The 13,383-nt window shown below is 42.5% G+C and overlaps 1 protein-coding gene and 1 non-coding gene across 26 annotated transcripts in view; one reads left to right on the top strand and one right to left on the bottom strand.

Moving 5' to 3' along the window:
* Positions 1–13,383, bottom strand: part of MLLT10 (MLLT10 histone lysine methyltransferase DOT1L cofactor) — a 225,987-nt gene that overhangs the window by 179,887 nt on the left and 32,717 nt on the right. Inside the window, exon 1 of one of the 25 annotated variants that reach the window (XM_054437325.2) lies at positions 12,317–12,383. The exons of the other annotated variants lie outside the window; for them this stretch is intronic. The gene's annotated coding sequence lies outside the window, so the exon portion shown is untranslated. Of the gene's footprint in view, positions 1–12,316; positions 12,384–13,383 lie in introns of those variants that run through there. 25 annotated transcript variants of the gene reach the window in all.
* On the top strand, positions 5,599–5,703 carry LOC129006977 (U6 spliceosomal RNA). Its single transcript, XR_008492163.1, has one exon. It is a non-coding gene; the product is annotated as a U6 spliceosomal RNA (small nuclear RNA).

Genomic DNA, 13,383 nt, shown 5'->3' with positions numbered 1-13,383 from the left:
AAAACACACAAAAATTAGCCACGAGTAGTGGCACACATCTGTGGTCCTTCTAGCTACTCGGGAAGGCTAAGGCAGGAGGAGGTCGAGGCCATAGTGAGTCATGATTGTGCCACTACACTCCAGCCCAGGTGACAGAGCAACACAGGGAGACCTGGCCTCTACAAAAAGATTTTTAAAAATTAACTGGGTGGGCCGGGCATGGTGGCTCACATCTGTAATCCCAGCACTTTGGGAGCCTGAGGCGGGCAGATCACCTGAAGTCAGGAATTCGAGTCCAGCCTGGCCAACATGGTGAAACCCTGTCTCTGCTAAAAATACAAAAATTAGCCAGGTGTGGTGGCGCACAACAGTAATCCTAGCTACTCAGGAGGCTGAGGCAGGAGAATCGCTTGAACCCAGGAGGTGGAGTTTGCAGTGAGCCAAGATCACGCCACTGCACTCTAGCCTGGGCGAGAGCGAGATTCCATCTCAAAAAAAAAAAAAAATTGGCTGGGTGTGGTAGCATATGCCTGTAAACCCAGCTACTGGGGAGGCTGAGGTGGGAGGATCACTTGAGCCCAGGAAGTGGAGGCTCAATGAGCGATGATTGTGCATGCCACTGCACTCCAGCCTAGGTGACAAAGCAACATCATGTTCAAAAAAAAGGAATGATAATAATAGTAGGACCACAGACAGAAAATCAGTAAGGATACAGAAGCTTGAATAACACTATTAATCAAACTGACCTAACTAACTATAGAACACTCCACACAAACTACCAGAATACGCATTCTATTCAAGTGCATTTGGAACATTCACCAAGATATACCATATTCAGGCCAAAAAAACAACTCTCGGTAAATTTAAAAGGTTTCAGTTGTTACCATGAATTTTTTCTTACCACTGTGATATTAACTTAGAAATCAGTGACAGAAAAAAAAAATCAAAGACAATCCCAATATTTGGAATCAAAACATACTTCTAAAATAACCAGTGGAGGCCAGGAGCAGTGGCTCATGCCTGTAATTCCAGCACTTTGGGAGGTCGAGGCAGGTGTATCACAGAGTTCAAGACCAGCCTGACCAAGACGGTGAAACCCCGTCTCTACTAAAAATACAAAATTAGCCGGGCATGGTAACAGGCTCCTGTAACCGCAGCTACTCAGGAGGGTGAGGCAGAGAATTGCTTAAACCCGGTAGGCGGAGGTTGCAGTGAGCCAAGATTGCGCTGCTGCACTCCAGCCTGGAGACAGTGAGAATCTGTCTCAAAATATAAAATGAAATGAAATGAAATAAAATAAAATAACCAAGGGGTAAAAAAAAAGACAAAAATATCAAGTATTTTTAAGACAGTTAAAGCAGTAATTGAAATAGAAATTTATACAATTACATGACTATATTAGAAAAGAAACAAATCAGTGATTTCACCTTGTTCCTTAAGAAACTAGAGGAGCAAAAGAAAGAAAGATCAGAGCAGAAGTCAATGAAATAGAAAACAGAAAAACAGGGCACACTCAATGAAATCAAAGGTTACACTTACACTTCTGGGAGGATGGAATGGACATACTTTTCCCTATTCCTCCCACTAAGTACAAATTTACAATGTGAACATTATAAATAAAATGAATTTTCTCTGAAACGTGGAGAGAAGGCAAATTAGCTCAGGATCACAGGACATAAGGCACAATATAGCAGTAAATTCCCTGGGTATTCTTCTTTTTGCCTAATGTATCCTACTCCTGGAATGGAAGAAGTGAGTACATCAGGAACACCGATGGGCACTGACCAAATAAAAGAATCCCCAACAAGGTCAGGTGCGGTGGCTCATGCCTATAATCCCAGCACCTTGGGAGCCCAAGGCGGGTGGATCACCAGAGGTCAGGAGTTGGAGACCAGCCTGGCCAACATGACAAAACCCCGTCTCTACTAAAAATAAAAATTACCCGGGCGTGTTGGAAGGCACCTATGATCCCAGCTACTCCGGAGGCTGAGGCACAAGAATTGCTTGAACTCCAGTGGCGGAGGTTGCAGTGAGCAGAGATCGCACCACTGCACTCCAGCCTGGGTGATAGAGAGAGACTATGTCTCAAAAAAAAAAAAAAAGCCCCAACAAAAGCCTTCTCTCTCCAGACCAGATTACCAGTAAAGTGGTATGTTAACCAGAAAGAAAACTTGAAGAGTAACTGCTATAATCCAGCATAACACCATAGAAAACCTAGCCCCACCCATACCAGCAATGATCACATGGGGAACCTAGATATCCACCCTCATGAGACTGTAATGAAAACAATCCAAGATTCCCACCAGGTAGTGTCAGAGCAAATTAAGCAGGGGATTGGAACTTTCATTCCAATTGGCTAGTTAATGAGCATCCACTCCCCGCTGTGTCAGTAGAGAAAAGTAGGGAAGACTGGACTTCCACCACCAACTGCCAGTAATGAGGCATCCCTCCCTGTCCCTACTGGAATGGTAGCAGAGAAGACCTAGTAAAGAGTCAGAACTTTCACCTACACACGGTAACAAACAAGGCCACATCCACCACAGAGATCAGGTGGGGAGCCACAACTCCCAATTCTGCAAAGAACTAAAAGGGAGTTTGCCTAAAATGTCAACACAGACAAGGTAGATAACCTGAACTTTATCCCCTACCTGGCTTAACGAAGTGGCACCAACACTCTACCCTTGTTAGATAAGTGTAAGAGAACACTAGTTAAAACAGTTGTTTAAGTAAGATGCATAGTCTCATGACAATACAAAAATGCCCAGGTTTCAATCAAAAGTTATTTGTGATACCAAAAAGATACCAAGGCCGGGCACGGTGGCTCATGCCTATAATCCCATCACTTTGGGAGGCCGAGGTGGGTGGATCACCTCAAGTCAGGAGTTCGAGAACAGCCTGACCAACATGGACAAACTCTGTCTCTACTAAAAATACAAAATTAGCCAGGTGTGGTGGCACATGCCTGTAATCCCAGCTACTTGGGAGGCTGAAGCAGGAGAATCGCTTGAACCCAGAAGGCAGAGGTTGAGGTGAGCCAAGATCATGCCATCGCACTTCAGCCTGGGCAACAAGAGCAAAACTTCGTATCAAAAAGGAAGAAAAAAAATTTCAGTGGAACAAATATCCAAACCATATCAACGAACTAAAAAAAACAGATATAAAACACAATAAAGAAAAATGGTTTGGCACAGTGAATTGGGGTAGGAAAAAAAAATAAGAAAAATGGAATTCCAAAAATGTTCAAGTAACCCAAAAGAAAGCAAGAAAAACAGTCAAAAAACAAAAACTAAAACGAGGCATGGTGGCTCAGGCCTGTAATTCTAGGACTTTGGGAGGCCAAGGAGGTGAATCACCTAAGGCCGGGAGTTCAAGACCAGCCTGGCCAACATGGTGAAACCCCATCTCTACTAAAAATATAAACATTAGCTGGGCTTACATAGATGCCTGTAATCCCATCTACTCGGGAGACTGAGGCACAAGAACTACTTGAACCCAGGATGCAGAGGTTGCAGTGGGCCAAGATTGAGCCACTGCACTCCAGCCTAGGCAAGAGTAAGACTTTGTCTCAAAAAAAAAAAAGCCGGGGGGGGAGGGCAGTCTGACAACATCTGTAACTATGTAAATGACCCAAATACCTAAATACAGCAAATAAAAGACAAAAACTGGCTAGGTGCAGTGGCTCACGACCGTAATCCCAGCACTTTGGGAGGCCGAGGAAAGCAGTTCACCTGAGGTTTGATGTTCGAGACCAGCCTGACCAACACAGTGAAAACTCGTCTCTACTAAAAATACAAAAAAAAATTTAGCCAGGCATGGTGGTGTGCACCTGTAATAGCTACTCTGGAGGCTGAGTCAGGAGAATCGTTTGAACCCACTAGGCGGAGGCTGCAGTGAGCTGAGATCATACCACTGCACTCTACCCAGGGTGACAGAGCAATACTCCATCTCAAAAAAAAAAAAGGCCAAAGATTGACAGACTGGATTTTAAAAACATAATCTAAAGCCAAGCATGGTGGCTCATGCCTGTAATGCCAGCAGTTTGGGAGGCCATGACAGGAAGGTCTCTTGAGCCCAGGAGTTCGAGACCAGGCTGGGCAACATAACAAGACCTGGTCTCTACAAATAATAAAAAAATTAGCCAGGTGTGACAGTGCACACGTGTGGTCCCAGTTACTTGGGAGGCTGAGATGGGGGGATTGTTTGAGCCCAGGAGGTCCAGGCTGCAGTAAACCATGATTGTGCCACTGCAATGCAGCCTGGGTGACAGAGCAAGACCATGTCTCAAAAAAAAAAAAAAAGGCCAGGCGCGGTGGCTCACACCTGTAATCTCAGCACTTTGGGAGGCCGAGGAAGGCAGATCACAAGGTCAAGAGTTCGAGACCAGATTGGTCAACACAGTGAAACCCTGTCTCTACTAAAAATATAAAAAATTAACCAGGCATGGTGGCGGGCGCCTGTAATCCCAGCTACTCAAGAGGTTGGGGCAGAAGAATCGCTTCAACCCGGAAGGCAGAGGACGCGGTGAACCAAGATGACACCATTGCACTCCAGCCCAGGCTACAGTGCAAGATTCCATCTCAAACAAAAACAAAAAAGAAAGAAAACATAACCTAACACTATTTTGTGTACAAGAAATTTACTTCAAATAAGTACATTGAAAGCAAAAAAAATTAAAAAGGTATATGATGCAAACATTTAAAGAAAAGCTGGAGTGACTATATTAATACCAGAAACATTATACTTCTGAGCAAAGAAAAAGTACTAGAGACTAAGAAGGAAATTATTTATGGAGAGAAGGGTCAATCCACCAAGAGGACATAACATTCCTAAATGTGTATGCACCAAAAAACAAGACTACAAAATATGTAAAAGAAAAGCTGATGGAACAGAGTGGAGAAATGCATAAATCCACTATAGAGACTTCAATATTTCTCTGTAATAACTGTTAAAACTATACATATATTCATAGCAAGAATATTTAATTCAACCCTATGAACTAACTGGATCCATGAACATTTACAGAACAACAGAACATTCCAACCACCAAGCGTGGAATACCTTTTTTTTTTTTTTTTTTTGAGATGGAGTTTCGCTCTTGTTGCCCAGGCTAGACTGCAATGGTGCGATCGCGGCTCACTGCAACCTCCACCTCCTGGGTTCAAGCAATTCTCCTACCTCACCCTCCGGAGTAGCTGGGATTACAGGCACGCACCACCACAGCCAGCTAATTTTTGTATTTTTAGTAGAGACGGGGTTTTAACATGTTGGTCAGGCTGGTCTCGAACTCCTGACCTCAGGTGATCCACCCATCTTGGCCTCCCAAAGTGCTGGGATCACAGGCGTGAGCCAACACACCCAGCCTTTTTTTTTTTTTAGACAGAGACTCACTCTGTCACTCAGGCCGGAGTACAGTGGTGCGATCTCAGCTAACTGCAAACTCCGCTTCCTGGGTTCAAGCAATTCTCCTGCCTCAGCCTCCCAAGTAGTTGGGATTACAGGAATGTGCCACCATGCCCGGCTAATTTTTGAATTTTTTTAGTAGAGATGGGGAGACTCTGTCTCAAAAAAAGAAAAAGAAAATAGCCAAAAGTGATGAACAGAGGATATATAAAGGTACTAGCGCTTTTCTCAACAGCACATATACCAAAATTGAATCAATAGAGAAGATTAGCATGCTCACTGCACAGTAATGACATGCAAATTCTTAAAGTGTTCCATATTAAAAGAAACAAAAAAAGGTACCAAATAAGCACCTGAATAGATGGTCAACATCATTAGCCACTAAGTAAATACATATTAAAAACACAATGACACGTGTGTAGTGGCCTGTAATCCCAGCACTTTAAGAGACCAGTCGGGAGCATGGCTTTAGCTCAGAAGTTCAAAACCAGCCTGAGCAACATAGCAAGACCCCATCTCTTCAAAAATACATTTTTAAAAACATTGGCTGGGTGTAGTGGCATACACCCATACTCCCAGCTACTCGGAGGGTTAAGGCGGCAATAAGCCATGATCATGACACTGCCCTTCAAAGCCTAGGTAAGAGCAAGACCCTGTCTCAAAAAAAAAAATAATAATAGGCCGGGCACGGTGGCTCACGCCTGTAATCCCGGCACTTTGGGAGGCCAAGGCGGGTGGATCACGAGGTCAGGAGATCGAGACCATCCTGGCTAAGACGGTGAAACCCCGTCTCTACTAAAATACAAAAAATTAGCCAGGCATGGAGGCAGGAGCCTGTAGTCGCAGCTACTCAGGAGGCTGAGGCAGGAGAATGGCGTGAACCCGGGAGGTGGAGCCTGCAGTGAGCCTAGATCGCGCCACCACACTCCAGCCTGGGCGACAGAGTGAGACTCTGTCTCAAAAAAAAATAATAATAATAATAATAATACACACAATGAGATATCACTACCCGCCTATCAAAATTACTAAATGAAGACTTATGGTCACATGAAAACCCATGTAATGTTTATAACAGTTTTATTCTTAATAACCTACAAGTGGAAATAACTGAGATTATCTTTCAGCAAATAAATAATTAAACAAAACGCAGTTTAACTGTAACAAATACTAAGCAACAACCTAGAGGAATCTCCAAGGAATTAAACCTAGTGTAAAAAACTCAATCTCAGAAAGTTACATGTTGTTTTGTTTTGTTTTTAGACAGAGTCTCACTCTGTCGCCCAGGGTGGAGTGTAGTGGCAAAATCTCAGCTCACTGCAACCTCTGCCTCCTGGGTTCAAGCAGTTCTCATGTCTCAGCCTCCCAAGCAGCTAAGATTACAAGTGCGTGCCATCACACCTGGCTAATTTTTGTATTTTTAGTAGAGACAGGGTTTCACCACATTGGTGAGGCTGGTTTCAAACTCCTGACCTCAAGTGACCCACCCGCCTCAGCCTCCCAAAGTTCTGGGATTACAGGCCTGAGCCACGCACCGGGCCTCCAGAAAATTACAAGTTCTATCATCCCATTTATATAACATCCTCGAGATAACAAAATTACCGAAATGAAGAATACATTAGTGGTTATGACTAAGTCTGGCGGCAGAAGGAAAGCAGCTGTGGCTATAAAAGCACAACAGGAAGGGAGAGGATCCTGGGAAGATGGTGCAATAGGAAGCACCAGGAACCTGAGGTTGGGAGTTCAAGACCAGCCTGACCAACATGGAGAAACCCTGTCTCTACTAAAAATACAAAATTAGCCAGGCGTGGTGGCACATGCCTGCAATTCCAGCTACTCACGAGGCTGAGGCAGGAGAACTGCTTGAACCCAGGAGGCGTAGGCTGTGGTGAGCCAAGATCGCGCCATTGCGCTCCAGCCTGGGCAACAAGAGTGAAACTCTATCTCAAAAACAAAAAAAAAAAACAAAGTATATATAAGTCAGCAATGAAGAAAACGCAAGACTCGTACACAGAAAAATCACAAAACTTTACTGAAATAAACTGAAGACAATATAAATAAATGGAAAGACATTTCACGTTCTTGGATTGTAATACCTTAATGTTGCTAAGATTTTACTACTCCAAAGCAATCTCCACGCCGGGTGTGGTGGCTCACACCTGTAATCCCAGCACTTTGGGAGGCTGAGGCAGGTGGGTCACTTGAGGTCAGGAGTTTGAAACCAGCCTCGCCAACATGGTGAAACCCTGTTTCTACTAAAAATACAAAAATTAGCCAGGTGTGATGGCGCACACCTGTAATCTCAGCTGCCTGAGAGGCTGAGACATGAGAACTGCTTGAACCCAGGAGGCAGAGGTTGCAGTGAGTTGAGATGGTGCCGCTGTACTCCAGCCTGGGCAAGAAGAGTGAGAAGCTGTCTCAAAAAAAAAATAAAAAATAAATAAATAAAAAAACAAAAATAAATCAATAAAAAAAAAAGCAATCTACACATTCAATAAAATCTCTATCAAAATCCCAAGAATGTTTTTGGCAGAAATAAAAAAAAAAAATACATTCTAAAACTCATGTAGAATCTCAAGGGACCACAAATAGCCAAAACAATCTTGAAAAGGAATAAAATAAAAGTGAAGACATCACACTTCCTGATTTCAAAACTTACTACAAAGCTACAGTAATCAAAACAGTGTTACAGGGCACAGTGGCTCACGCCTGTAATCCCAGCACTTTGGAAGGCCGAGGCGGGCGGATCAACCGAGATTGGGAGTTTGAGACCAATCTGACCAACATGGAGAAACCCCGTCTCTACTACAAATACAAAAATTAGCTGAGCGTGGTGGCACATGCCTGTAATCCCAGCTACTCGGGAGGCTGAGGCAGGAGAATCGCTTGAACCCAGGAGGCAGAGGTTGCAGTAAGCCAAGACTGGGCCACTACACTCCAGCCCAGGCAGCAACAGCGAAACTCCACCTCAAAAAAAAAAAAAACTGTTGTACTGGCATAAAAACAGAGCACTGAAAGAGAATAGAGAGTTCAGAAATAAACTCTCGCTTATATGGTGAAGTGATTTTCAACAAAAGTGCCAGTATCATTCAGTGGGAAAGAGAGTCTTTTAAACAAATAATGCTGGGAAAACTGGATTATCTACATGCAAAAGAATGTAGGTGGACACTTATCTTACACTGCACACAAAAATTGGCTCAAAATGGATCAAACACCTAAACATAAGAGCTACAACTGGGCTGGGCGCAGTGGCTCACGCCTGTAATCCCAGCACTTCGGGAGGCTGAGGCAGGCAGATCACGAGGTCAGGAGATCAAGACCATCCTGGCTAACATGGTAAAACCCTGTCTCTACTAAAAATACAAAAATTAGCCAGGTGTGGTGGCACGCGCCTGTAGTCCCAGCTACTCGGAAGGGTGAGGCAGAAGATTCGCTTGAACCCAGGAGGCAGAAGTTGCAGTGAGCCGAGATCGCACCACTGCACTCCAGCCTGGGCAACAGAGCAAGGTTCCGTCTCAAATAAATAAATATATAAATAAATAAAAGAGCAACAACTCTAGAAACATTTAGAAGAAAACATAGAGGAAAATCTTCACTGCACTAAATTTGACAATCATTTCTTGGATATGATACCAAAAGCACAGAAAACAAAAACTAAAACAAGATAAATTGGACTTCATCACAATTAAAATCTCTGTGCATAAAAGGACATGACTATCAACAAAGTGAAAAGACAACACACAGAATGGGATAAAATATTCACAAATCATGTATCTAAGAATGGTCTGGAATCTAAAATTAGATACTGGGTCTAGCATCTAGAAGTAGATAAAGAATACTGACATTTCAACAACAAAAAGTCACACAAAAAGAGCAAAGGACCTGAACAGAAAATTCTCCAAAGAATACACACAAATGGCCAAGAAGCAGATGAAAAGATGCTTGTATCACTAATTGCTGGGAAAATGCAAATCAAAATGACAAGATACCACTTTACATCATTAGCACGGCTATCATCAAAAACCAGAAAATAGACCAGGTGTCATGGCTCACACTTGTAATCCTAATACTTTGGGGAGGCTGAGGCAGGAGAATTGCTTGAGTCCAGAAGTTCAAAACCAGCCTGGACAACATAGTGAAGCTACCTCTCTACAAAAATCAATAAAATTAAGTGGTGATGGTGATGGTGGTACGTGCCTGTGGTCCCAGCTACACAGGAGTCTAGGTGGGACAACTGCCTGATCCCAGGAGGTTGACACTCCAGTGAGCCATGTTCAAGCCACCGCACTTCAATGCTGAATGACAGAACAAGACCCTGTCTCAAAAACAGTAACAACAACAGAAAATAACAAGAGTTGAAGAAAACTGAAAAAGACTTGAGTGGAAAAAAACTGAACCTTCATGCATTGTTGGTAGGAATACAAAATGCTGAAGTCTCTGTGAAAAACATTTTGGCAGTTCCTCAAAAGGCCCAACAGGCCAGGCATGGTGGCTCAAATCCCAGCACTTTGGGAGGCCCAGCCAGGCAGATCACCTGAGGTCGAGAGTTCAAGACCAGCCTGACCAACATGGAGAAACCCTGTCTCTACCAAAAATACAAAATTAGCCGGGTGTGGCGGCGCACGCCTGTAATCCCAGCTACTCGGGGTACTGAGGCAGGAGAATCACTTGAACCCAGAAGTCGGAGGATGCAATGAGCCAAGATCACGCCATTGCACTCCAGCGTGGGCAACAAGAGTGAAACTCCGTCTCAGGAAAAAAAAAAAAAAGCCAAATGGAATTACCAGGTGATCCAGCAACTTCATTCCTAATGTATACCCCCCCACCCCCCAAAAAAAAGATTCAAACAGATGCTAGAATACCAGTGTTCAGCTCAGCATTATTCACAATAGCAAAAAGGTAGAAACAACTCAAGTTTCCATCAACAGATGAATGGATAAACAAAATACGGTATATACATAACAATGGATTATGTAGCATTCAGCTATAAACAAGATTCAAATTCTGGTACATGCTACAACATAGACGAACCTTGAAAACATTCAAAGTGAAATAAGCTACGTACAAAAGAACAAATATAAGATTCCACTTACATGAGTAGCTAAACTAGGCAACTTGAAAGAAAACAGAGGTTACCAGGGGCTATAGAGAGGGTGAAATAAGAGTTATGCTTACAAGGTATAGAATTTCTCTTCAGGATTAGTTCTGGAAATATATACTGCTGATGGTTATAAACACTGTGAATGTACTTAATGCCACTAAATTGTATACATAAAAATGGTTAAAATGGTATATTTTGTATTATGTGTATTTTACCACAATGAATATGGAAAATCTGAATGATCAGATTACCATGTTCATGGATTGAAAAATTCAAAACTATATATAAAGATGTCCATTCTTGCCAGGTGCAGTGGCTCATGCCTGTAATCCCAGCACTTTGGGAGGCCAAGGTGGATCACAAGGTCAGGAGTTTGAGACCAGCCTGGCCAACATAGTGAAACCCCTTCTCTACTAAAAATACAAAAATTAGTCAGGCGTGGTGGCGGATGCCTGTAGTCCCAGCTTCCTGGGAGGCTGAGGCAGGAGAATCACTTGAACCCAGGAGTCGGAGGCTGCAGTGAGCCAAGATTGCACAACTGCACTCCAGCCTGGGTGACACAGCAAGACTCTGTCTCAAAAAGAAAGAAGAAGTCCATTCTCCCCAAACTGATATACACAATCAATGCAAACTCAAACAAAACACTAGCAACATTTTTGTGGAACATTATGGTTCAAAATGCTTATCAAATGCAAAGAGCTAAGAAGTGGCAAGATACTTAAAACAACAACAAAAAAGGAACACAATATAGAAGGACTAATTCTTTCTGGTATCTTGTATCCAGAGTTATTATTAATACGAAGCTATAGTAATTTTAAAACTGTGGTTCTCACACAAAGGCACATAAAAAGAACACAAAGTCCAGAAAGAAATCCATACAAATATTAACAGCTGATTTATGACATAGTGCCACTGCGGAACTGAGAGGAATAGTGTCAAAACAAATAGATGTCTCTACTAAAAATTCAAAAAAATAAAAATTTTTTGAAAAGAAGTTGGGCACAATGACTCATGCCTATAATCCCAGCACCTTGGGAGGCCAAGGAGGGAGGACTGCTTGAGGCCAGGAGTTCAAGACCAGCCTGGGCAACATAGCAAAACCCTACCTCTATTCTTTAATTAAAAATTAAAAAAAAAAAAAAAAAAAGAAACTTGCTCAGTCATATATTTAGTTCATCTGACTCCAAAGCCCATGATCTCTTCGATTTTTTCTTTTTTCTTAGAGATAGGGTCTCCTCTGTCATCCAGGCTGGAGTAGAGTGGCAGGATCATAGCTCACTGCACCCTTGAAGAGTGAATGAATAGGAGTTTATGTTATTTTAGGATATTTAATGTACTTAAACCTAAAATTTTTAGAAAAGGATTTGAGGCAGTCTACAACAAAGGACAAGTATTATAACAATTAAAAAAACAAAAATAAGGCCAAGCACAGTGGCTCACGCCTGTAATCCCAGCACTTTGGGAGGCTGAGGTGGGTGGATCACCAGAGGTCAGTAGTTCGAGACCAGCCTGGCCAACATGGCAAAACCCCATCTCTACTAAAAATACAAAAAATTAGCCGGACGGGGTGGCAGGCACCTGTAATCCCAGCTACTTGGGAGGCTGAGGCAGGAGAATTGCTTGAACCCGGGAGGCAGAGGTTGCAATGAGCCCAGATCACACCATTGTACTCCAGCCTGGGCAACAGAACGAGACACTGTCTCCAAAAAAAAAAAAAAAAAAGAAAAGAAAAATAATAAAAGCCAGTATGATAGACATCTATTGTTTTTCTGCTTCATAAGCATCCCCCTTGTTTTGCAAACAGCACCCACCCCCCTGCATTATGGAAACTGCTCTTACCCCTGACTCCAACTATGTAGTTCTAGTGAGGGTTGCCATTCACAGTACCCTCCCCACTCCAGCCACAGAGATGATGGGCACATGATCCAAGACAGGCCAATCAGAGTCCTTTCCAGGATTCTTCAAGAGAGCCCCTTCTTCTGGTAGAAGGGGCTGGAAACACGAGCTGCCAGCAGTCATGGTTCCAGCCTCATGAAGTAGAGTCTGTAGTATGAGAGAATGAAATCAACACGCAGAGAAACAGAGATAAGAGGTGAAGTCCTAAACCCCATGGAAGGAGAAAGAGGGAACAAATATACTAATAATGATATTAATATAGTTGATGTAACTAAAGACCAGATTTGGTTCTAGGCTGCCTGGTAACCAGGACAAAAAGACAAACAGAATGTATTTCACAGATCTATCAAAAAGGAGGAAATATACCAGATACGCAAGGGAGATAATTTTCCTGATGCTTTATTATTAAAAGAACTTCTTGTACGTGGATCTTTTATGTTAAGAGTCACTGAAGAACAAAATGGACAGTGTCCATGATGAAAGTGTTATATCAAATACAGATTTCATAAACTATTACTTATAATAACTGAGTTATAACTCAATCATTAAGCACAGGGGAAAAATAACAACACAGTAGGCATTAGAAGAAGTGAATCAACTAGTTTTATTTTTTCAGGAAGTTTGCCAGCAAAGAGGAAAAGACAAAAGGGCAAAAATGTAAATGGAAAGCAGAATTCATGAGATGATTCAAAAATGTTTGCGAGTTGAGTGGGAAAAAATCAAGTAAACAGGATAGACTGAAGACTACTACCTGGTAAAACAAAACCCTGTAAGAAATATAAAAAGACCATATCAGAAACACAGGTAGTTAATTCCACTTGAACACTACCACCTCTCCTTCTTGAAACGCTGAATGACAACTGAGATAAACAGCATAAAACCATAAATATAAAAAAGAATATCCCTGGAAACTAGAAAGGACATATGACAAGTGGTAAATGACTTAGGACCAAAGAAAGTTGCTGTAGTAAGACAAGCCCAAAAGCAATGCATCAGAGCACCAGAAACTG

The sequence above is a fragment of the Pongo pygmaeus genome, chromosome 8 (genome assembly GCF_028885625.2).
Source record: "Pongo pygmaeus isolate AG05252 chromosome 8, NHGRI_mPonPyg2-v2.0_pri, whole genome shotgun sequence".
Classification (NCBI taxonomy): Eukaryota; Metazoa; Chordata; class Mammalia; order Primates; family Hominidae; genus Pongo; species Pongo pygmaeus.
The sequence above is the reverse complement of the archived record's forward strand: the minus strand, read 5'-3'. Positions and strand labels throughout refer to the sequence as shown.